Source organism: Pristiophorus japonicus, chromosome 23 (assembly GCF_044704955.1).
Source record: "Pristiophorus japonicus isolate sPriJap1 chromosome 23, sPriJap1.hap1, whole genome shotgun sequence".
Lineage (NCBI taxonomy): Eukaryota > Metazoa > Chordata > Chondrichthyes > Pristiophoridae > Pristiophorus > Pristiophorus japonicus.
The window spans coordinates 50,936,063-50,948,138 of NC_091999.1; the positions used below are offsets into that span (position 1 = coordinate 50,936,063).

The 12,076-nt window shown below is 44.3% G+C and overlaps 9 non-coding genes across 9 annotated transcripts; all 9 read right to left on the bottom strand.

The window, feature by feature from the left end:
* Positions 1-2,409: 2,409 nt before the first annotated feature.
* On the bottom strand, positions 2,410-2,481 carry trnad-guc (transfer RNA aspartic acid (anticodon GUC)). The gene has a single exon. It is a non-coding gene; the product is annotated as a tRNA-Asp (tRNA).
* A 1,567-nt stretch (positions 2,482-4,048) lies between these two features.
* trnas-aga (transfer RNA serine (anticodon AGA)) lies at positions 4,049-4,130 on the bottom strand. Its single transcript has one exon. It is a non-coding gene; the product is annotated as a tRNA-Ser (tRNA).
* A 217-nt stretch (positions 4,131-4,347) lies between these two features.
* trnad-guc (transfer RNA aspartic acid (anticodon GUC)) lies at positions 4,348-4,419 on the bottom strand. The gene has a single exon. It is a non-coding gene; the product is annotated as a tRNA-Asp (tRNA).
* Positions 4,420-5,999: 1,580 nt separating this feature from the next.
* On the bottom strand, positions 6,000-6,081 carry trnas-aga (transfer RNA serine (anticodon AGA)). The gene has a single exon. It is a non-coding gene; the product is annotated as a tRNA-Ser (tRNA).
* A 1,868-nt stretch (positions 6,082-7,949) lies between these two features.
* On the bottom strand, positions 7,950-8,031 carry trnas-aga (transfer RNA serine (anticodon AGA)). The gene has a single exon. It is a non-coding gene; the product is annotated as a tRNA-Ser (tRNA).
* A 217-nt stretch (positions 8,032-8,248) lies between these two features.
* Positions 8,249-8,320, bottom strand: trnad-guc (transfer RNA aspartic acid (anticodon GUC)). The gene has a single exon. It is a non-coding gene; the product is annotated as a tRNA-Asp (tRNA).
* Positions 8,321-9,901: 1,581 nt separating this feature from the next.
* trnas-aga (transfer RNA serine (anticodon AGA)) lies at positions 9,902-9,983 on the bottom strand. The gene has a single exon. It is a non-coding gene; the product is annotated as a tRNA-Ser (tRNA).
* A 216-nt stretch (positions 9,984-10,199) lies between these two features.
* Positions 10,200-10,271, bottom strand: trnad-guc (transfer RNA aspartic acid (anticodon GUC)). The gene has a single exon. It is a non-coding gene; the product is annotated as a tRNA-Asp (tRNA).
* Positions 10,272-11,851: 1,580 nt separating this feature from the next.
* trnas-aga (transfer RNA serine (anticodon AGA)) lies at positions 11,852-11,933 on the bottom strand. The gene has a single exon. It is a non-coding gene; the product is annotated as a tRNA-Ser (tRNA).
* Positions 11,934-12,076: the final 143 nt, after the last annotated feature.

Sequence of the window (12,076 nt, forward strand, 5' to 3'; positions counted from 1 at the left end):
TTTCTGCTGTCCATATTCCCAATCCAAGCCTCCTAAAGCAAGTGCTTCATTTGGAGTTTCGACACGGCAGGGACATTGTGTGGGCGGGGCTTCAGGGTGTCTGTCAGTTTTATTGGACATCATGTTTGTGCCCAGATCAGTGGCCCCTGAAAGGGAAACTGTTGTTCTGGTGATTGTTGTCTGGTGACTCTGGGCCAAACTGGCTCACCCTATTGGGCCAGCCTGTGATTATCCTATTGGGCTAGCCCAGGCTCACCTGGCCCAGGCCATCCCAGGCTCACCTCATTGGGCCAGCCCGAGCTCACCTATTGGGCCAGCCTGGCCACGCCCTACTAGGCCAGCCCGGCTCACACTATTGGGCCCGCCCGGCTCACACTATTGGGCCAGCCTGGACTCACCTATTGGGCCAGCCTGGGCTCACGCTATTCGGCCAGCCCGTCTCACCCTATTGGGCCAGCACAAAAGACCCATTGTCCAGCGGAGAGAATCGGCAGCTCATTGATTTTATTCTCACTCTGCGCACAGCGGTTGCAGAACTGAACCCAACCTTGTAAGCTGAAAATGCACAGTCACAGTCACACTGGGGAGAGCCCGTTCAGCTGCTCTGAGTGTGGGAATGGATTCACTCAGTCATCCCACCTGCTGACACACCAGCGAATTCACACTGGGGAGAGGCCGTTCTCCTGTTCTGAGTGTGGGAAGGGATTCACTCAGTCATCCCAACTGCTGAGACACCAGCGAGTTCACAAGTGACTGCAGGGGTTGGATTCTATTATTTTTGCTGCTGTTAATCGCATCCTGATTGAATCATGTTTGTTGTATCACTTGGGGTTTGTTTCTGTTGATGTGAATAACCTATAACTGGGCTAGAGCTTAATGTTTTCATGTTTCAAATAACACAGTGTGTCGATATTTGATATCTCCAAGACTAGAGGGTACTAACTGATGTCCTGTTACTGACTGCACCAATTTGGGCCTTTTCTCCTTTCTAATTCTGGATTATTACAGTTCTCATACCATCAGTTACTCTCCGGGACAAGTTCCCAGTCTGGTAATCACTTTCAGATACTGGACTTAGCGTGTGCCCCACAGCATCTCTCTCACCTTCGATGTGTGAATGGAGCACCCCGCCTGCAAACCTGGGTTCAATTTAAATTTGAATCCACTCAGCAAATGCATTTTTAAAAATATGTACATGTAAACTGATCACATGAAATAATTGGCAAAGGTTTAGAGTCACCAGGATGAATAAGTGAACACATCACGGACTAACAACCCAGCTCTATATTCACAGGGGAAAGCTTGTTATCTATCTGCTCGAATGTCAGTTGGTGAGATGAGCGACTGAATCTCTTTCCACGCACAACAGCATCCATTCCCGCTGTCCCCACATTTACAGTGTTGAGTCAGGTGGGTGCACGAGTCTCACAGGCTGAACGATTGGTTGTAGGAGCATCCACACACAGAACAGGTGTCCTGTTTCTCCCCGCTGTGATTGGTGTTTTTACAAAGGCTGATGATAAGATGATCCTGATCAATCTGGGGAATCTGTCAAATCTTGACACGATGTCTGGATTGCGTTTCCAAGTTGCAGATCCTCCCCTTCGAATACCCTGCAAATAAATGGTGGTTACAAACGTTGTTACTTTAAGTATAGGATATAAATTAAGAATAGACAATTCTAGATTCTATGGAACATTCTGTCCCCTCCTGTCCCTCCTAAATTCCTTATTCTAGACATTTACTGTCTAAAATCAACATTCATTTCATCGCCTGAGCTTTATTATCACCAGAAAGTGCTGAATCTGGCTCGGTGCAATTCCACAGACATTAGTTAACCTCTAGTGCCTCACGGTCAGTCGATTCAGTGAGTGCCAGCAGGATTTCCACTGTGGTAGGCATCACAGCCTCAACTCCTGTCCTCAAATGACATCCACACACTTCCCAGTTGTACAGAGGACAATTATAACCTGTGAACTGCTGCCTTGGCTGAGCTCAACTAACAGCCCAGATCAAGGATCGAACTTGTGACCGTCCCAGTCAGTACTGCAGTGTTCTGAAATTGGGGGTTGGTGGTGCGGTGGGAGGGGGGTTGGGGAAGGGTGGGAACAGAATATTTTGAAACAAATTTGGCTCCACCTGTGAAGGAAAACTTCGTCAAAATGCACAATTCTGAAATCTTTCCAAATTAGACAAGCAAGTGAAATGCATCATCAAAAACAGTGAGACATTTTAGAATGGCTCAAGTCACTGAATTCGCTTTACAATCATTGCACAGTACAGAAGGGAGCGACTGGCAATGGTAGCTCGGTTCGCAAAGTCCCCCAACACAAGATATTGCTCTGGAACTTTTTAATATGCATCTCTTCCAAGAAACAGAAGTAAAATTCGACATCTTGAAACAACTGCCTCCTCATCGGGGAATTGAACCCCGGTCTCCCGCGTGACAGGCAGGGATACTCACCACTATACTAACGAGGAACTGACGTGTACCAGCTCTGTCAGAGCAGGAATCGAGTCACTGTGAGCAGAACTGGACACCAGGAGAAGTCGACAGACACATTGAGAGACAGAGAAAAACCGACAAACAGGGAGAGACAGACAGCGAGATAGAGACAACGAGACACAGTTTGTGTGAGACTGAGGAGGAGAGGCAGACTGAGTGCGAAAAAGAATCAAATATATACATATACAGAGATGTGTGTGTGTGATCTATTAAGAGAGAAAGGGAAAGAGTGAGAGAAAGACAATGAATAAAGACAGTGACGCGGAGAGAGAGAGATAGAGAGAGAGCGATAGAGACTAAAACAGAAAATGATGGAAATACTTCTCAGCTTACAAGCAGGGACTAACAGAGACAGGCAAAGACATGGACAGACCGAAATGATGGGAAAGAGAGAGCCAGTCAGACAAAGAGTCTCAGAGAATCCCATTGGAACAGACATGGCACCGTGAGAAAGAGACAGATTTAGAGACAGAGACAAACAGAGAAACAGGGACAGACAGAGTGAGTCAGACTGAGAGAGACAAAGACTCAAACATACAAAACTCTCTGAAGAGAGAGAGAGGCAGAAACCGAGCGACACAGATACATTTCACAATTTCATTTCATTATCGGTTCAGAGTGTCACATTGTTACAGAAAATTGCTGATTCAACCGATGAAAATCCGGTCTCACTGATCAGAATGGGAGGAAATCCGTGTTAAATTAAAGAGATACCAGAAGTGGGGGACGAACCCACGCGGGACAAACCCATTGAGTTTTAAGGCCAATGCCTCAACCACTCGGCTATTCTGGTCCTGTGAGAACCTGGATTCTGTATCTGTGAGAATCTGGGCTTCAACCCCAACACCACATACAAATACATACACATCGGCTTTCAGTGAGCATTTACGAACATTTTTAGTAATATTGACACGGGGGCAACTCTCCTATTCTTTTTCGAGTAATACACTGGGAACTTTCATATCCACCCGAGGGTGCAGACGGAGCTTCAATTTAACATTTCATCCGAAAGACAGCAGCTTCAACAATGCAAAATTCCCCAAGTGTTAGCCAAGATGATATGCTCAAGTCTCAGGAGTGCGACTTGAACAGACAAACTCCCGATTCAGTCGAGAATGCGGCCACTGAACCATTGCCGATACAAAAGTTCACAACCGTATTATTTTCCCCAGGTCGTTTTTATAAGTTCCAGGACATACCAACTTCATGGTGATGATTTCCACAGACAGTTGCACATACACAGAGACATATAAAGAGATAGACAGACACAGAGACCCACACACACATAACTAAAAATTTGCACGCACCAACGGGCATGCACAGATGCCTCAGACATCTCGAGGGATAGACAGGCTGAATCACTGTCGCAACTTTGACTGATGTTTGCGATTTTTGAAACGTATGTATCGTGAATATTTCAGATTAAAAAAATGAGAAAAAAATTTCAAAGTTGAAAGGTGTGGGACGTTATTCCAATTATCACATGATCAGTTTGGTAGAGAACTGGTTAAATTGTGAAATGGAATGAAAAATGCTGCAAATCGTAGTCGGCAGGATTCGAACCTGCGCGGTAAAATCCCAATGGATTTCTAGTCCATCGCCTTAACCACTCGGCCACGACTACTGTGTCGCTGGCTTTTTAAACGTTACTCAGAAAAAACTCAGTCATCCATCTCTGTGCAGCAGACGGCCAAAGAATCCTGAAAAAGTCTCCGTCAGCTAAAAATCTGGAAGAGGCAAACTCCTCCCCCTGTATTTTCAAAGTTCGGATTTCGCTCTGGAATTTTTAATATGTATCTACCAAGAAACAGAAGTAAAAATCAACATTTTGAAACATCTGCCTCCCCGTCGGGGAATTGAACCCCGGTCTCCGGCGTGACAAGCAGGGATACTTACCACTATACTAACGGGGAACTGACGGATAGCTGCTCTGTCGGAGCAGGAATCGAGCTGTGAACAGAACTGGACACCATGAGAAGTCGACAGACACATTGAGAGACAGATACAAACCGACAAACAGGGAGAGACAGACACCGAGATAGAGACAACGAGAGACAGAAAGTGTGAGACTGAGAAGGAGAGGCAGATTGGGTGAGAAAAAGACTCAAACACATACAGAGACAGAGATTTGTGTGTTTGATCTATTAAGAGAGAAAGGGAAAGAGTGAGAGAAAGACAATGATAAAGACAGTGACAAGGAGAGAGACAGATAGAGAGAAAGAGATAGAGACTAAAACAGAAAATGATGGAAATACTTCTCAGGTTAGTGGCAGGGACTAAAAGAGACAGGCAAAGAAATGGACAGGCCGAAATGATGGGAAAGAGAGAGCCAGTCAGACAAAGAATCTGAGAGAATCCCATTGCAACAGACGTCGGCACCGTGAGAAAGAGACAGATTGAGAGACTGAGACAAATGGAGAAACAGGGACAGACAGAGTGAGTCAGACTGAGAGAGACAAAGACTCAGACATACAAACACATGCACAGCTCTGTGTTGAGAGAGAGAGAGGCAGAGACCGAGCGGCACAGATACATTTCACAATTTCATTTCATTATCGGTTCAGAGTGACACATAGTTACAGAAAATTGTTGATTCAACCGATGAAAATCGGACATCACTGATCAGAATGGGAGGAAATTTGTGTTAAAATAAATAGAAACCAGGAGTGGGGAAGAACCCACGGTGTAAAACCCTTTGAAGTTAAGGCCAACGACATAACCACTCGGTTATCCTGGCCCTGTGAGAGCTTGGATTCTGTCTCTGTGACAAACTGGGCTTCAACCCCAACCCCACATACAAACACATGCACATAGTCTTTTAGTGAGCATTTACGAACATTTTTAGTAATATTTACACGGGGGCAACTCTCCTACTCTGTTTCGAGTAATGCTCTGGGACCTTTCATATCCACCCGAGGGTGCAGACGGAGCTTCAATTTAACATTTCATCCGAAAGTCAACAGCTTCAACATTGCAAAATTCCCCAAGTGCTGCACTTGAGTGTTAGCCAAGATGATATGCTCAAGTCCAAGGAGTGCGACTTGAAGACACAAACTCCTGATTCAGTCGAGAATGCTGCCACTGAACCAAAGCCGATACAAAAGTTCACAACCGTATTATTTTCCCCAAGTCTTTTTTATAAGTTCCAGGACATACCAAATTCATGGTGATGATTTCCACAGACAGTTGCACATACACAGAGACAAAAATAGAGATAGACAGACACAGAGACACAGATAACCAAAAATTTACACGCACCAACGGGCATGCACAGCTGCCTTAGACATCTCGAGGGATAGACAGGCTGAATCACTGTCGCAACTATGACTGATTGTTGCGATTTTTTAATCGGATGTATCGTGAATATTGCAGATTAATAAAAATGAGAACAAATGTCAGTGTTGAAAGGTGTGGGACGTTATTCCAATTATCACATGATCAGTTTGGTAGCGAACTGGTTAAATTGTGAAATGGAATGAAAAATGCTGAGAATCGTAGTCGGCAGGATTCGAACCTGCGCGGGAAAATCCCAATGGATTTCTAGTCCATCGCCTTAACCACTCGGCCACGACTACTGTGTCGCTGGCTTTTTAAACGTTACTCAGAAAAAACTCAGTCATCCATCTCTGTGCAGCAGACGGCCAAAGAATCCTGAAAAAGTCTCCGTTTGCTAAAAATCTGGAAGAGGCAAACTCATCTACCTGTATTTTCACAGTTCGATTTCGCTCTGGAATTTTTAATATGTATCTACCAAGAAACAGAAGTAAAAATCAACATTTTGAAACATCTGCCTCCCCGTCGGGGAATTGAACCCCGGTCTCCCGCGTGACAGGCGGGGATACTCACCAATACACTAACGAGGAACTGACGGATAGCTGCTCTGTCGGAGCAGGAATCGAGCTGTGAACAGAACTGGACACCATGAGAAGTCGACAGACACATTGAGAGACAGATACAAACCGACAAACAGGGAGAGACAGACACCGAGATAGAGACAACGAGAGACAGAAAGTGTGAGACTGAGAAGGAGAGGCAGATTGGGTGAGAAAAAGACTCAAACACATACAGAGACAGAGATTTGTGTGTTTGATCTATTAAGAGAGAAAGGGAAAGAGTGAGAGAAAGACAATGATAAAGACAGTGACAAGGAGAGAGACAGATAGAGAGAAAGAGATAGAGACTAAAACAGAAAATGATGGAAATACTTCTCAGGTTAGAGGCAGGGACTAACAGAGACAGGCAAAGAAATGGACAGACCGAAATGATGGGAAAGAGAGAGCCAGTCAGACAAAGAATCTGAGAGAATCCCATTGGAACAGACGTGGGCACCGTGAGAAAGAGACAGATTGAGAGACTGAGACAAACGGAGAAACAGGGACAGACAGAGTGAGTCAGACTGAGAGAGACAAAGACTCAGACATACAAACACATACACAGCTCTGTGGAGAGAGAGAGAGAGGCAGAGACCGAGCGACACAGATACATTTCACAATTTCATTTCATTATCGGTTCAGAGTGACACATAGTTACAGAAAATTGTTGATTCAACCGATGAAAATCGGACATCACTGATCAGAATGGGAGGAAATCTGTGTTAAAATAAATAGAAACCAGGAGTGGGGAAGAACCCACGGTGGAAACCCTTTGAAGTTAAAGGCCAACGACATAACCACTCGGTTATCCTGGCCCTGTGAGAGCTTGGATTCTGTCTCTGTGACAAACTGGGCTTCAACCCCAACCCCACATACAAACACATGCACATAGTCTTTTAGTGAGCATTTACGAACATTTTTAGTAATATTGGCACGGGGGCAACTCTCCTACTCTGTTTCGAGTAATGCTCTGGGACCTTTCATATCCACCCGAGGGTGCAGACGGAGCTTCAATTTAACATTTCATCCGAAAGTCAACAGCTTCAACATTGCAAAATTCCCCAAGTGCTGCACTTGAGTGTTAGCCAAGATGATATGCTCAAGTCCAAGGAGTGCGACTTGAACACACAAACTCCTGATTCAGACGACAATGCTGCCACTGAACCAAAGCCGATACAAAAGTTCACAACCGTATTATTTTCCCCAAGTCTTTTTTATAAGTTCCAGGACATACCAAATTCATGGTGATGATTTCCACAGACAGTTGCACATACACAGAGACAAAAATAGAGATAGACAGACACAGAGACACATATAACCAAAAATTTACACGCACCAACGGGCATGCACAGATGCCTTAGACATCTCGAGGGATAGACAGGCTGAATCACTGTCGTAACTTTGACTGATTGTTGCGATTTTTTAAACGGATGTATCGTGAATATTGCAGATTAATAAAAATGAGAACAAATGTCAGTGTTGAAAGGTGTGGGACGTTATTCCAATTATCACATGATCAGTTTGGTAGAGAACTGGTTAAATTGTGAAATGCAATGAAAAAAGCTGAGAATCGTAGTCGGCAGGATTCGAACCTGCGCGGGAAAATCCCAATGGATTTCTAGTCCATCGCCTTAACCACTCGGCCACGACTACTGTGTCGCTGGCTTTTTAAACGTTACTCAGAAAAAACTCAGTCATCCATCTCTGTGCAGCAGACGGCCAAAGAATCCTGAAAAAGTCTCCGTCAGCTAAAAATCTGGAAGAGGCAAACTCCTCTCCCTGTATTTTCAAAGTTCGGATTTCGCTCTGGAATTTTTAATATGTATCTACCAAGAAACAGAAGTAAAAATCAACATTTTGAAACATCTGCCTCCCCGTCGGGGAATTGAACCCCGGTCTCCCGCGTGACAGGCGGGGATACTCACCACTACACTAACGAGGAACTGACGGATAGCTGCTCTGTCGGAGCAGGAATCGAGCTGTGAACAGAACTGGACACCATGAGAAGTCGACAGACACATTGAGAGACAGAGACAATCCGACAAACAGGGAGAGACAGACACCGAGATAGAGACAATGAGAGACAGAAAGTGTGAGACTGAGAATGAGAGGCAGATTGGGTGAGAAAAAGACTCAAACACATAGAGAGACAGAGATTTGTGTGTTTGATCTATTAAGAGAGAAAGGGAAAGAGTGAGAGAAAGACAATGATAAAGACAGTGACAAGGAGAGAGACAGATAGAGAGAAAGAGATAGAGACTAAAACAGAAAATGATGGAAATACTTCTCAGGTTAGAGGCAGGGACTAACAGAGACAGGCAAAGAAATGGACAGACCGAAATGATGGGAAAGAGAGAGCCAGTCAGACAAAGAATCTGAGAGAATCCCATTGGAACAGACGTGGGCACCGTGAGAAAGAGACAGATTGAGAGACTGAGACAAACGGAGAAACAGGGACAGACAGAGTGAGTCAGACTGAGAGAGACAAAGACTCAGACATACAAACACATACACAGCTCTGTGGAGAGAGAGAGAGAGGCAGAGACCGAGCAACACAGATACATTTCACAATTTCATTTCATTATCGGTTCAGAGTGACACATAGTTACAGAAAATTGTTGATTCAACCGATGAAAATCGGACATCACTGATCAGAATGGGAGGAAATCTGTGTTAAAATAAATAGAAACCAGGAGTGGGGAAGAACCCACGGTGGAAAACCCTTTGAAGTTTAAGGCCAACGACATAACCACTCGGTTATCCTGGCCCTGTGAGAGCTTGGATTCTGTCTCTGTGACAAACTGGGCTTCAACACCAACCCCACATACAAACACATGCACATAGTCTTTTAGTGAGCATTTACGAACATTTTGAGGAATATTGACAGGGGGGCAACTCTCCTACTCTGTTTCGAGTAATGCTCTGGGACCTTTCATATCCACCCGAGGGTGCAGACGGAGCTTCAATTTAACATTTCATCCGAAAGTCAACAGCTTCAACATTGCAAAATTCCCCAAGTGCTGCACTTGAGTGTTAGCCAAGATGATATGCTCAAGTCCAAGGAGTGCGACTTGAAGACACAAACTCCTGATTCAGTCGAGAATGCTGCCACTGAACCAAAGCCGATACAAAAGTTCACAACCGTGTTATTTTCCCCAAGTCTTTTTTATAAGTTCCAGGACATACCAAATTCATGGTGATGATTTCCACAGACAGTTGCACATACACAGAGACAAAAATAGAGATAGACAGACACAGAGACACAGATAACCAAAAATTTACACGCACCAACGGGCATGCACAGCTGCCTTAGACATCTCGAGGGATAGACAGGCTGAATCACTGTCGCAACTATGACTGATTGTTGCGATTTTTTAATCGGATGTATCGTGAATATTGCAGATTAATAAAAATGAGAACAAATGTCAGTGTTGAAAGGTGTGGGACGTTATTCCAATTATCACATGATCAGTTTGGTAGCGAACTGGTTAAATTGTGAAATGGAATGAAAAATGCTGAGAATCGTAGTCGGCAGGATTCGAACCTGCGCGGGAAAATCCCAATGGATTTCTAGTCCATCGCCTTAACCACTCGGCCACGACTACTGTGGCGCTGGCTTTTTAAACGTTACTCAGAAAAAACTCAGTCATCCATCTCTGTGCAGCAGACGGCCAAAGAATCCTGAAAAAGTCTCCGTTTGCAAAAAATCTGGAAGAGGCAAACTCCTCCACATATATTTTTACAGTTCGATTTCGCTCTGGAATTTTTAATATGTATCTACCAAGAAACAGAAGTAAAAATCAACATTTTGAAACATCTGCCTCCCCGTCGGGGAATTGAACCCCGGTCTACGGCGTGACAGGCAGCGATACTTACCACTATACTAACGGGGAACTGACGGATAGCTGCTCTGTCGGAGCAGGAATCGAGCTGTGAACAGAACTGGACACCATGAGAAGTCGACAGACACATTGAGAGACAGATACAAACCGACAAACAGGGAGAGACAGACACCGAGATAGAGACAACGAGAGACAGAAAGTGTGAGACTGAGAAGGAGAGGCAGATTGGGTGAGAAAAAGACTCAAACACATACAGAGACAGAGATTTGTGTGTTTGATCTATTAAGAGAGAAAGGGAAAGAGTGAGAGAAAGACAATGATAAAGACAGTGACAAGGAGAGAGACAGATAGAGAGAAAGAGATAGAGACTAAAACAGAAAATGATGGAAATACTTCTCAGGTTAGAGGCAGGGACTAACAGAGACAGGCAAAGAAATGGACAGACCGAAATGATGGGAAAGAGAGAGCCAGTCAGACAAAGAATCTGAGAGAATCCCATTGGAACAGACGTCGGCACCGTGAGAAAGAGACAGATTGAGAGACTGAGACAAATGGAGAAACAGGGACAGACAGAGTGAGTCAGACTGAGAGAGACAAAGACTCAGACATACAAACACATGCACAGCTCTGTGTTGAGAGAGAGAGAGGCAGAGACCGAGCGGCACAGATACATTTCACAATTTCATTTCATTATCGGTTCAGAGTGACACATAGTTACAGAAAATTGTTGATTCAACCGATGAAAATCGGACATCACTGATCAGAATGGGAGGAAATCTGTGTTAAAATAAATAGAATCCAGGAGTGGGGAAGAACCCACGGTGGAAAACCCTTTGAAGTTAAGGCCAACGACATAACCACTCGGTTATCCTGGCCCTGTGAGAGCTTGGATTCTGTCTCTGTGACAAACTGGGCTTCAACCCCAACCCCACATACAAACACATGCACATAGTCTTTTAGTGAGCATTTACGAACATTTTTAGTAATATTTACACGGGGGAAACTCTCCTACTCTGTTTCGAGTAATGCTCTGGGACCTTTCATATCCACCCGAGGGTGCAGACGGAGCTTCAATTTAACATTTCATCCGAAAGTCAACAGCTTCAACATTGCAAAATTCCCCAAGTGCTGCACTTGAGTGTTAGCCAAGATGATATGCTCAAGTCCAAGGAGTGCGACTTGAACACACAAACTCCTGATTCAGTCGAGAATGCTGCCACTGAACCAAAGCCGATACAAAAGTTCACAACCGTATTATTTTCCCCAAGTCTTTTTTATAAGTTCCAGGACATACCAAATTCATGGTGATGATTTCCACAGACAGTTGCACATACACAGAGACAAAAATAGAGATAGACAGACACAGAGACACAGATAACCAAAAATTTACACGCACCAACGGGCATGCACAGCTGCCTTAGACATCTCGAGGGATAGACAGGCTGAATCACTGTCGCAACTATGACTGATTGTTGCGATTTTTTAATCGGATGTATCGTGAATATTGCAGATTAATAAAAATGAGAACAAATGTCAGTGTTGAAAGGTGTGGGACGTTATTCCAATTATCACATGATCAGTTTGGTAGCGAACTGGTTAAATTGTGAAATGGAATGAAAAATGCTGAGAATCGTAGTCGGCAGGATTCGAACCTGCGCGGGAAAATCCCAATGGATTTCTAGTCCATCGCCTTAACCACTCGGCCACGACTACTGTGTCGCTGGCTTTTTAAACGTTACTCAGAAAAAACTCAGTCATCCATCTCTGTGCAGCAGACGGCCAAAGAATCCTGAAAAAGTCTCCGTTTGCTAAAAATCTGGAAGAGGCAAACTCCTCTACCTGTATTTTCACAGTTC